Below are 13,043 nucleotides of genomic sequence, written 5' to 3'. Positions count from 1 at the left end.
TTTTTCCAGAAGATTAATGTGTACTTTTATGAAAGTCCCAACCTGGCATAACTGTGAGTGGACAATGCACATCTGTAAAGTGCCACTGATGGCTGTAAATGTCAGCAGAGCAGGCAGGCTGGCTGCATCCCACTGTAGGAATAATGAGGTTTAACGTCAATTACTCAGCTAACCTGAGGATTAGGATTGTTTTCCAGTTGATCATTCATTTATAAGAGAATTTAAGAAGGGTGACCAAACTACTTAGGAACCTTTTTTTTTCTTTTTTTTTTTTTTCCTATTCAGGTTTTGAATATTACATTTTAGTATTTTTCCAAAATTATTCATGGAATTACTTGCCAGGTTGTTTTCTAAAAAGCTGCATGGTGGAGGTTGAAGGAAGAAACTTTTTAGTTTAGCTTCACAGAGCTAAAGAAAAGCAACGTTCTTGTTTCAGTACATAATAAATAAAATAAAAGTTGGTTTGAAAGAAACAGAAAAAATATTAGTTGTGATATGATGAATGATGTATTTAGCTACCGCAACTTTCATAAGGCAAAGTTTAAAAATATGTTACAATTTTTGTGTCTAAGTGATGAGTATTACTGGTTATTTGTTTTTATACATATTTATTCTGCAGACATATTTACTGTGACAAGCTTAATTTAAATTTAAGAACTAATTTGCCTGTCAATTTATTTACTAAACCTTGGCACTAATCCTGATTTTACTAATGAGGAGTTACCATTTTCCAGTTCATTGGCTGTGAGCTGTATCAGTGTCATCATTTTATCTTATAATTTTAGAGCTTTAAATGTGTTCTTTCCCACCAAGCAAACAGAAAACAGCTATGGCAAAACAGAAGCCCTCAATCATTAGGATAAAATGTAAATGATGTAGGAGTATTGGGTTACTAAATGCAGAAGCAGCTTCAAGAATCAGCAAAACCAAATGGAGAGAAGGACAGGGTTTTCTCCAAAACTGGCAGATTTTTTTTCCATTTTAAATTTACTTTGTAGAGGTAGAGTACTTAACAAAAAACTATTCTGAATTAACATCAGTACCAAGCAGAATTTAGTTCTTAGAGATTATAAAAATCTATCAAAGGTGCATCTTCACTGTTCTGTCTAAATCTCTCTATCTATAGCACTTTCCTAGTCTTTAGGCAATTCAAATTACTCAAGTGGCTTACTTGTAACCACATTTTAAAAAAAATCTATTATTTTCCTTCCTTTTTCTGGAAAAAGAAATGGAAGCAATTGCTTGTTTGTTTATTTACTTATTCTGTTTGTCTTTATTACCATTTAGTTGTGTTCTGACCTGATCAACTGGTTAAAATCATCTTGAGTTTTTAATTGCATATTAGCGTTTTAGTCTATTCTCAGTTCTGTAATTTGGTGAGTATCTTTTGCTCAGTCTCACAGTGGTTCTCATTTAGAGGGTTTTCTGAGGTGTACAGAATTCTTTCATGTTATCTCCTCTTCCCAGTTCTGGCAGCTTCCCCTGTCTTCTGTTTGAATCCTCTGCCTTTAACTGACTATTTTGGCTCCCCCAGAAAGTGTCTTCTTGTATGTCAGGATCTGGATTGCTGCACCTCACCTCAGTTCCAGTCCAGCAAGGGATATGATTACACCTCTAACTGCAGAGGTGCCTCACAGGAGGGCAAGTTTGACTCCTAGAAACATCAATAGGACATTAGCAACTTCTGTTTTTTCTGAATTCTGAATAAATTTCCAGCATTGAGGACCTGATTAACTGGAGCACTGGCTCAGGACCTCAGCTGTCCTCCTGCCTGTTTGACTCCGTGAGAAACACCCTTGTTGATTTGGAGAGCTCCCTAAATCACAAAGTCAACTCCTCCAGATTCATGGTGTTTGCTTTCCTTGGCATGTCCCAAAACACCCTTCTGTGTTGGGCTGCACCTGTGATATTCCAGCAGCTCTCTTTGTTCCCAAGCCATTATGTCTTCCTACTCAAATTTCCATTCAAAGAGTGATTCATGCAGCAGGGGAAAGGCATGACCTGGCTGCCCCCTCAGTTTCCATCGCTGTGCAGATCATGTGCAGTCCCATCTGAACTGGAGCTTTCATTTCAGACTTCTCTATTCCCATGCCTGGAACTAAGGCTTTTATTCCTTGCTCCTCTGGTCTGCACTGGGAGGAGAGAATTACTTGCTGCATGAAGAGGCTTTAAAAAAAAAAAAAAAGATAGTTTTGGTCACAGGAGTAATGCAAACGCCAGCGTGGATTTTGTTTTCCCTAGGAATGCCTTTGCTCACAGCACACAGGGTTGGTACCTGGGCCACAACTGCTCTGTGGACGAATCACAATTATTTCAGCTTTGCAGGGTTTTTTTTGTTTAATAATAGCTTTCATAACTTGAATGTTTGGTTCTGATGTCCAGCTGGAGAGAATTGCACACCTCCACCAACAGTCTTTACAAGAGCTGCATTTCTTCATTCTTCCTAATGCTTTTGATGTCTTCCATTGTCCCTGGAACTTTCCTCTTCATCCTTTGAATATTGCTACCTTATGCCTTTTTGAGTCTCTTCCATACTATCCCTCTAAACTCAACCCACTCATTTGTAAATTCAGTTTCCTCTACTGTGCAGTTGAAGCATTCCCTATACGAGAAAGTTTTTCAAGTTTCTTTATTTGTTCTTTTAAATTTTATTTTTTGGGTGGGTTTGGTTTTTCCCCCTCTCTTTGCCTAAATAGCAGTTCTGGGTTTACAAGACTCTGAGGTTTAAATTGAGTTCTCTGAGACTTGTGGGACTCCTGTCAGGTGATGTGATAGATGCTGAACAGGCATCTAGACCCACTGTAATTTACCTGTAAATGTATTTTTATATCGTATGGTTCCCAGTGAAGCAAAATCCTTGGCTTAATAATAGAACAGTAATATGGCCACTAGGGATTTCAGAAGACCCAGATTAAGGAAAGAATAGTGATTTTTAATAGCTGGAATCAACCTTCTTTTTCCCTTGTGTCACAAGACATAGGGAAATCTCAGTTTCAATTAAAAGTTAATATTGCATCATGAAAATGGGATAAACGTGACATTAAGAAGTGAATAGAAGGGATATTGTAATGACAGCTCAAGTGCTATTAGTGACTTCATGTTTAATTCAATAAAATATCTCTATTTCAACATTATCTGAAGCAGCCAGAGCTTACAATAGAATTCAGAGCAAACCTACTAGAGACTGTACATGGCCATGGCAGGTTTGCTAGAAATATTTAAATTTAACTTAATTTTAACAAATTACATCTCAGGTTTGCATTTTCCATACTGTTTGGTTTCTGTATTACTTTCTTTTTGAATCTTTCAAATCAAAAACATCTTCTGTGCTCCTTAGGCTTGTTTGTTAGTTTATTTTTACAAGAGGTTGCACCAATGTCATCTAGATGTGACTTCCAGTTTTGCTTGAATTGACACCAAAACCACCAGGATGGTGGTTTGTTCCCCTTTCCCCTCTTTTACTCACTGGCATAATTTCCATCCAGCAAAGCTTTTGAAAAATAAGGAAGGAAAAGGCCTTCCTGTACAAGCTTCCTGTGAATCCCATCCAAATAGAAAAGACTTGTGTAAAAGCTTGGCAGGCAATCCCAGCATATGCCACTTAGTGACTTCCTTATTTTATGCTATCATTCCACGTAGAGCAAATGAATCTGAAAATCAGAGTAATTTCCATTCATTTTCGAATAAGAAATTGTAAATGGTAAATTTCCTATCTGTGTATAACGCCCACATTTTAAATCAAAAGTCTTGAATGCTGACAGCATTAGTCATAGGAAATCCTGTATGAACATCCAGCACTTGAGTTGGACCTTCCCCTGGATCACACCATAGAAGGAGTTTACAGGAAAAGGTTCTGTTACTCTCAAATCCTGCACTGATTTTAACCCTTTACCTGCTATTGCCTCTGGGATGACAGTGCTTTTTTTTTTTCTAGAGGCCATTTGCCATTTGCTCGTGATTAAAATGCTATTGAAAAATTATTTATGTCAGTGCTAAAATTGTCTGTATTTTAATGATACACCAGTAGCATTCTATAGTACAGATGTGCACTTATACACTTTCCCTCATGAGCTCAAATAGTCTTCAGTGTATGCTGTTCAGAAGAAAATTAATTGCTATAAAAATACTGGTTTGGAATATTATATTGCTATATTAATATTCATGTATTAATTATCACCATGAAAAAAAGTACAGGTTAGTAAAAATGGAAAGTTAAAAAAACCAACATAACTTTTTACATTAACCCATAATGTGGCCAAGGCAATACCAGTAACAAACCCAGCTGTGTTGCACATGATCATTTTCACATTAAATGGCTGAACCAATTGTGACAATTTCTTTGCCTTTATTTGAAAGGAGCCATCTCTCAATGGGCAAAATGTAGCTTTAAAAATTAAAAAAAAAAAAAAAAAAAATCCTGCTTATCATTCTCATCTAGTGGGAAAATCCCACACATGTTGAGTTATTGTGGAACAGCTGGCTTAAATTAAAGCTTCAGAGTTAAGGAAGGAATCTTAGAGCATAAAGTATCAAATCATAGCTAAATTCCAGATTAGGATGAGGCTTGTAATATTAGGCATGTCAAGCATATATTAAGCAAATGGACTGGAAGAATCTTAGTTTTTTTGTAATGTGGTGAATCTTAATACTCCAGTTTTAGATCTAAACCTAGCAATGTTTAAACATAGTTTAATATAGTTTGATAAATGAATTAAAATACATTTTAATATATCATTGTTCATATGGGAGAGGCTTTAGACTATGAAAGTACTGATGGATGTCGACCAAAGAAATGGAAAGCCATTAAAAATTCTCAGTATTCGAGAGCTCTGCTTTTATTCTGATTCTTCTCATGAGTTTCAAGTGCCTTTCATAGATTTTTGGAGCATCAAAAATTATCATTTTTGGTTGTAAGGCTGGGGCTTTCCAGTTTTGTTTCTTAAGCCAAGACCTGGACTACCTAGAAAAAGGAGAATTAAGCTGGGTATTTCTGTTAACCAGCAGTTATGGAAAACTGTGTGTGGGTCTGTGAAGGAGCTCCTCATGCAAAGGTGTAGCTGGAATTAGAACTCACATTCGTTACTGTTTGTGCTCTTGGCTGATGTGGTATCAGCTGAACCCCAGAAACACTGAGGAATCTGGGTTTAGTTTTGCATGTTAATGGCGAGTTAATTGCTTGTTCCTATTTCTATACAGTTGTAAAGACAAGGAGTTTTATTCCTTCTTAATTTCCTTAGATCACGACTGCCTGCACAGGAGTGAAACCCTCCTGAAAAGGCAGGGCAGGGCGGGATGGTTGGCAGTGTTTTCCTGGATTGATGGCGCTGTGCCCCTGTGCTGGGATGGGCAGTGTGTTAAAAAGGGGATAATGGGAGCTGTTCTTTCTTAGATTGGGCTGTGCAAGTGACAAAACACGTAGAGCTGAATTTCGGGAGGGAGCACCATTAGAAAGGCTGCAGAAAATCAGGTGGCACTGAGCTGCTGATGTTCCTCATTTGCAACAGGTTTGAGAATCGGGCTGTTTGAAACAGAAAAAAGAGTAACTTCATAAGATCTTTCCTTCGCTGATCTCATTACTGTGTTGCTTTTGTCCCTATATTGTCACTGTTACCTTTAGAGTTTGATTGGAACAATAACTGGCTTTGCCAGTAGCAAATAGGTATTGTAGATCCTAAATGTGAGAGCTTTTTTCATGGTTGCCACATTCAAACCACAGCGAGAACCATTACCATTTAGTTAAAATCCAAGCCTTTCTCATGTTGCCAGCCTGGCATTTCCTGTGCAGTGAAAAACACAGAAGCAGTTTCTGCACGTAGGGATGATAATGCAGCGAGCAGAGGGGGCCAAGGAAATAGCTTGAAATTAATTGTGGGTGTGGTAGTGTACTTTGTAAGTAAATTCAAAACAGACATGGAAGCCAATATCAGGAACATGTGCGAGAAATTCCATTTATAAGACTTGGAATAATAACCTCGCTGCCCTCTTAAATAATTTTAAACATATATGCAGAAAGTTAGTCATCTAACAAAAACAGTTTCATAAGCAGGTATAGTAATGTCTCACAGTTCTCGTTCAAGTTAATGGCTGCATGAAAAATGTTCCCTGTGAAAGTCAAACTATGTTTTATAGGTTTGTCCATATGGGAAGCTGAGCTTGTTTAACCAAAAGTGTGAATTCAAATTAAGTTAGTAAAACTGGTGCAAAATCTGTCTGGGCATTTTTTGTACTGTAAGTTCCATTGGGAAGAATGAATTTAGGAGTTCTGGATCGACCTGTGGCAATTTGGAAATTGCTGTGAGCATTTCTTTGAGGAGATGCCACGTCCTCACTGGCAGTACCTGCATTTATGTTCACCTTCATTTATGTTCCACCTCCCCTGTTGCTCCCCCTCATTTCAGGTGTTTGGAGAGCTCTGTGGGTAACAGAATGAGGGAAGCAGGTTAAAATATTCCCAAATGCACTACCAGCACAAAGGAGGGAGTGGAAAAGAAAAGGTAAAGGAGAAGGGAAGAGGTGGCTGCTCAGGCTGACACCAAGGTAGAAAAAATGCTTCTACACATCAAAGCTGAGCTCCCTGAGGGCAGCAGGTGGATCTGTGTTTGCCTGGCAGCAGCAGCAGCAACCCTTGCAGCAGTAGTGGCCAAGGGCTTTGTGACTGCAGTCCACAAACTGGCACAGAAACCCGAACTGCTGCCTTGGTGCCTTCATCAAACACCAGCTAAAGCTACCCAAGGTCAGCAGTGCAGTGCCAGGCTGTACAAAAAGACAGATGTGCACACTTGGACAGTTGGAGACCATCCCTTTGAAAGAGCTGGAGATGTGTAACCTGCTTACAAATATAAAAGTTTAGTCTGAGGCTAAGAGAAGAGAAAACCTAGCTCCTAGTACAAAGTGATTTATCCTTGCTAATTTTCTTTCTTTCCTTCCTTCCTTCCTTCCTTCCTTCCTTCCTTCCTTCCTTCCTTCCTTCCTTCCTTCAATTCTGACATCTCTATTTCCCAACATAAAAAGCCCCACTATGATTTTAAAATGTGTTTTCTTTCCAATATTTATCAGTGGCTTGATTTCCAAAACTGGGATATTCAGCATCTTTAGGACTTGTCCTACGATTTTGGTACCTATCCGTATTTTGAGAATCAACCAAATTGGTCAACTTTATTGTTACTTCTTCAAAATTACATGGAACCCAAACTGTCAGTAGTTGTGTAGTGAGGGGCACTTCCCTAAATATACTGAGCTTAGGTGGTTTTTGGAGTGCTGAAGTGGGAAAAAAAATCCAGAACTCTTTAACCACACAGTAGTATTAACAGCATAGATACATCTGCCTAGAGAAAAGCTGCCTGCTTTTCCATAGCTCACACTCCTAAAAACTGGAAATTGTGCTGCTACCTGCAGTGCTGCACCAGAAAGATACTGGTTAGAAATCTCTGCTTCGAGGAGAAGGAACCTGGGCAGTGAGCACTAAATTCTGCTTACAATTGATCATTTAAAGAAGGAAATTTCATGTTAACTTTCCAGGGGTTGGCTTTGGTCAGTTGTTGGAGACTAAATGCAAACTCTTGTTCTGTCAGTTCCAAAGTCAGCTGTACTTACTGTATATTTTTACATAGTTTTTATGTAATTTTGCATATTAAAGCACTTTCTTAACTAATTACAATATATATACCTATAAATACTTTATCTTGTTCAGTCAGGAAGCAGGGAGAACAGACAATCTGTGTGATAGCAGAGCCAAACAAGAAAATTGGAGATGGATTTTGCCTGGAGAGTTTAGGTTCTTTCTTTCCCCTTCAGATATTTGGATCGGACACTTGGTGATTATTAACATGATAAAGATCGTATCTTGACTGGGGCCTTGAGACACCACTGGAGGGTTCATCGTAAGTCTTGTTTTTAATTACTTCTTGCAAGGAATTTTGCACAGTTAATATTTGGGGATAATATTTGGATAGGGAAAAAAAGGTGTACATTATGTATGGGATGCAGCAGAGGAAAGCTTTGCATATGGAAATTTGTTCATCACGAGCACGTGGTGGATGTTTGCAGAAATGTTCTGTGTAGTGAATGTCTCCTGATTCTAATCAGGTAATTGTTGCTCCCTGGTTTCAGCCTATCTGACTGGAGGCTCCAAAGTTAAAAAAACCCCACCTGATTGCTGAGGCACAGGCACTTCAACCAGCAATTTGATTTATCCAGATCACTCTCTAAGGGGTCTGTGCTTTTCTGTCAGCCATAAGGAGAACCTGTGGTGCCTCCTTCCCCAGCTTTGTTAAGTGTCAGAACCTAAATGGAATAAATCCTGAGCTATATCTCTAAAGTGTTATGCATTTTTATGTCTGACTTCTCAAGGTGAAAATCAAACAACCACCAGAGCTTGCAAGGTGTGTGCAGCAGCTCGCAATTTTTGCTGCTGCTAAAAGTTCTGAAAGTGCTTTTGGACACAAATGAAAGTGAAATTTTCATAGTTGCCAAGTTGCTTTTATTTGCATTCATACAGAGGTCAGCAACTTCGAGAATCACATCACCTGAAATAGGTAGTCCCCAATTTTGGTAGTGCTTGGCCATGCTTTTAAACTCACCAGCGATCTGTTCAGTGGAGATTCAAAGCTTCTTCAGTTTTCTCTTTTCAACACAGTGCTGTGTGAGGGAGAGGCTCTGTGAGTTTGGATAGCAATGTATATCAGATAGTTCCTGTGCCATCCACAAGCCATGCCAGCTAAATCATCACTGGGCATCAGAATTGAGAAAAACAGCCATGGGCACTCTGAACCCATGGAGTCCTCTGAAATAACTGTGGTTATTCTGGGACTAAAATCATGCAGGATCTCCCTCCTCATTGCAGTGATTGTTTTAAGAATTCAAGGAAGCTGTTAAAATTATTCTGTTTTTAGCACACTTGTATGATAACAGGTTTCATCTAAAGTTTTTTGGCTACTACATCACCTAAGCAGAAGCTCCTGTTCCAGGCATCTGTGCAGCTGGTTCCAGGACTGTTTGCTTTTGAGCTCCATCTGCTGGAATCCTATCCTGTTTCCCACATCTTTGGTGTTATTACGCTGCCAAGTTTCACAGGAATTGGTTTTAATTAAAAAGAGAGTGGGGTATAAAGTTTAGAGTTCAGAGGAATTTTCAGCAAGTTGATGGTCCTTTTGTTTAAGTTTCCAACTTAAAGATTGTTTGGAGAACACAAGACTCAAAATCAGAAAATAATTGTGATACTGAGGAAAACAAATACTAGGTTTCCCTCTGCTTTTATCTACAGGGTTTTAATTTCTAGGTATTTTAAATAAATTCTGATTAATCAGGTCAGTCATGACCTATCAAGTTCTGTATGAGATTTCAAAAATAGATTACTTGTCCATTTTTCTGAATTAGGTTTTTGTTTGCTTTTCCCCTGATGTCTGATGTTACTCTATAACTAAGAAAATTAGCAGTGTTTTCAATATTTAATTAACTTTTTAAAAAGCCATTCTTCCCCATTGTAACTGTGCTTCTTGTGTTTCGGAATATTTAAGGACAGAAGGGACCGTGATGAAAGTCTAATTTGATTTTTGTAGTTCCATTGTTTCTTAACAAAAATGTACTGCAAAGAATAATGTGCAGAATTGGAAAAGAGGGCCCTGCTGTGCAAAACCACTCTAAAAGTGTTTCAGTAGTCAGAGGCTTTCACGGTAAATTATATGATGACTTTCTACAAGTTTCCTTTGTAAGGAGCATATTCTCTGTTCAGAGGACACATTATCCTGTTCATGTCAACAATAATGGATATGTTAGAATTAGGATGGCCACCAGCCCTTGGGTGCAGGCTCTGGTGTTGGCAGCGTGTGTAATTCCAAGGAACAAGCACTTCTCTGGAAGAATTACCTTCCCATAAAGCAAACCATCTGCATTTTGAAGTTTCCTTTTCTTTACTTGTAAGGCTAATACCACCTTCCTTTCTCTGTCCCTCAGCTAATGCCAGATGTTCCTAAGGTATATTTTGCTTCATAATGGGTTTGTGTATATGGTAATTTCAAGTATTTCCTTGCTGTCCATCTGCCTGTTAGCAATACTTTGTGTTCACTCACGATGTTTGCAAGTTCTTTCTCCTACACAGCCAACTTTGCCTGAACTGGTTTTAGTTCTTGATGTGGGTAATTCCATGTTGTTATACCAGAGTCTTGGGAATAAGGGGAGGGAAGAAGAGGGGGAGAACAGAGAAAGTGCTAGGCTTGATTTTAAAGATAAGTGGGTTTTTTTTCAGTTCTGCCTTGTGCTTCTCCTGGACATGGCACAGCCCACGCCATGGTGTTCTCCAGCGGTGCCTGAGCTTGTTCCAGCCTGAGCTGCTTTTCAGAAAGTAATTACTGTAATGGATTTCTTAGACTTCTGCATGGGACAGAACTGTCAGCCGTTTTTCACATAGATTGGAGAGATATTGTCTGGATTTCCTGACAGCTGCATATGAAATAGAGATAGCTAAGGCATCTTTTGGTCATTAGACTTCATTGTTAAATGATACCTGCTGCCTTAGGCTGGTATTTAAAGTCCTCTGGTTTGAGGTTGGTATTTTTTAGACCTACAGATACAGAGGAGTCTATAGGTAACTTCCAGGGTGTTCTCAGGTTGAAAGTGGCTGGTAACTCTGTAACTCTGTCCCACTGGAGAGTAAGTTAGATTGTTATTGTTCTTCCTATAATGAACAGTACTTGGGATTTAAAATTATTCCAAGAATACTGATGGTCAAACCCCTCTTCATAGCTCACTTCTGTTCATGGGATGGAAGTGTGAGGCTTTTGTTGGTTTCAGTAAAGACCCAAATTCTAATTGATATTCCTGTGTCCCAAACATGTTGTTCTGATTAGAGGCTCTTTGCCCAGGCATTTCTGTGTAGCCTGCCCTGTTTGAAACCCTGCCTTTTTCTGACTTCACTTCCTGAATCCGTTGACAACACTCACAGCCAAACAAAATACATGTTCACAATGCTGTTATTTGCAAAATATTCCCTTGTGAGTACAGCTGGGGCAACAAAAAGAGTTTCTCTCTGAATCTCAGAGAGAACTGACTATTCCTTGTAGAAGTAAGGCCCATGGTGCATTAGGCAATTTTAGTCTTGGCAGTTAAATAAGTGTTACAACTTTGCATTTCACCACATATAAGTGCACTCGTGTCTTTCATTACCCTTGTGTGTATTGATCACACAGTGATCTACTAATAAATATACTGAGAGTGCTGAATTTTAATCTAGGCTGAGGTGGACCAGATAGCAACAGGCTCCCAGCCCACCACACTGTTTACAAAACAGATGGAGATGGAAAGAATATAAACTTACTTTGCCCTCTTCAGGCCTAATCCTCAAATGTGATGAGGGACCAATGAAAATGTTCATCTTAAAGTGCTCCTCATCTCCTTGTGAAGCTGCCTAACTGGCACTAAACCCCACCTTGCTTGGCAGATTCTGTGACTGTTCACCAGCGAAATATTGGTGTGACAGGAACAACCCATCACACAGTGCCCACTGACCCAGCAGTGCCACTGCTCAGGAGCTCTTTTGCCCATGCCACGGAATGCCACCCTGAGAGAAAACACACAACTGCAATGCTGAATGTCTGTGTGTGCACATGAGGCTAGGGTGGAGCACACTGTCACTCAGCTGTGTTTAATTAACATACTATTTTATATAATGTATTTATTTTTTACGTAATTAGGTGATTAAGCAAAATGCTTGCTAGTAACATCTCTTCCATAGCCCAGCGCTGCTGAGAGTTAAACATGCACCTTTGCAGGTAATTAATCTCCTTGCCCTGCTTATTTTGCTAGTTGGCACTTGCTAAATCCCTGTAAAACCACACCCAGCAGTGCTGTGTATTATCCCTCTGCTGTCTATTCCTACATATGGTCAAAATCAACTTACCTTCCGGGTTGCTGACATCAGCAAAATGTACTCTTGGCAAACTTGGGAATCCTCCTAGTAACCCTTTGTTTGGTTGGTGTTGTTACAGTTGTATTCCTCTGACAGCAGCAAACACCCTCCAACCGGTGCCTACCTTGACACGTGCTTGGGATGGGGAAGGACACTACCAAATGAGCGTATTTTAAACATTAAAACTACTTCTTGTGTGATAAAATGTGTATATATGGGGAGGCAAGTTAGAGGGAAGATACTTCCCTGCTTCCTGTGAGGAAGTGACCCACAGTAGTTGCAAGTTTCAGAGTATGATTTTGGTAACAGTAAAGGTGTATATATATATATATATAAATACATATATATATAAAATGATCTAGTAATTTTGTGCAGTGACCTTAACCAACGCTGTCACTTCAATTACAATTAGGCTTATTCCAATTTAAGGGAAAAAAAAGACTTTTTAAAGACTGCCTGCTTGAGAATAATGAATTTCTAATATTTTCTGGCAGTGTTTTGATATCGTCTATTCTCTCTTAGCTGTTTGGCTCTAAACAGCAAACAGGAAAACATCTGGTCTCCTTCAAATAGGTTTATTAAACTAAAGTAACTGGGTGCAGTGTTTAAAATCCTGGTAATAAAGTTGTTTCCCACCCCCCTTAAATAAAGTAGCATGTTTCTAAGATATACCTGCATGTTGTCATTTTACTAAAAATCAGGATTCTTTTGTAAAAAATACCTGGGACCTGCCTGAGAAGTTGCTATTTCCAGCAAGTTGCTGGAAACAAGCAATAGGAGTTCCTGTTTTTCAACAAGTTGCTGTTTTCATTTCTCACTAGGTTCAGTTTTCCCAGCTTTTCTATTGCCAAGAAGTTTAGAACCCCAGAGTAACACCCAAAAGGGAAAGGATTTAGAGACAGGGAAATTGTTGTAAACTTATTTTACTGTTGACAGCAGCATTGTCATAAATATTAACAGACAAGAATCACCTCCTACCTGAGAATATTTTTACTTTTGAAGCCTACAGCATTTTTTTTTTTTAATTCAACTGCCTGCCTTATCTTCTTGAGGGCACTAATTTAATAAAAAGCATGTCAGATCAAGTAGCCAGTTGCTCCAGTTATGGAACAATTTCATTCCCTGCCCTTCTACCCCTCCA

The 13,043-nt window shown here is 38.9% G+C and overlaps 1 long non-coding RNA gene across 2 annotated transcripts in view; it reads left to right on the top strand.

Moving 5' to 3' along the window:
• Positions 1-13,043, top strand: part of LOC146433648 (uncharacterized) — a 96,282-nt gene that overhangs the window by 5,405 nt on the left and 77,834 nt on the right. The gene's annotated exons all lie outside the window — the stretch shown is intronic.

Source organism: Lichenostomus cassidix, chromosome 8 (genome assembly GCF_008360975.1).
Source record: "Lichenostomus cassidix isolate B80296 chromosome 8, HeHo_3.0, whole genome shotgun sequence".
Lineage (NCBI taxonomy): Eukaryota > Metazoa > Chordata > Aves > Passeriformes > Meliphagidae > Lichenostomus > Lichenostomus cassidix.
Note: the sequence above shows the minus strand (reverse complement) of the source record. Positions and strands in the feature narration are given on the sequence as shown.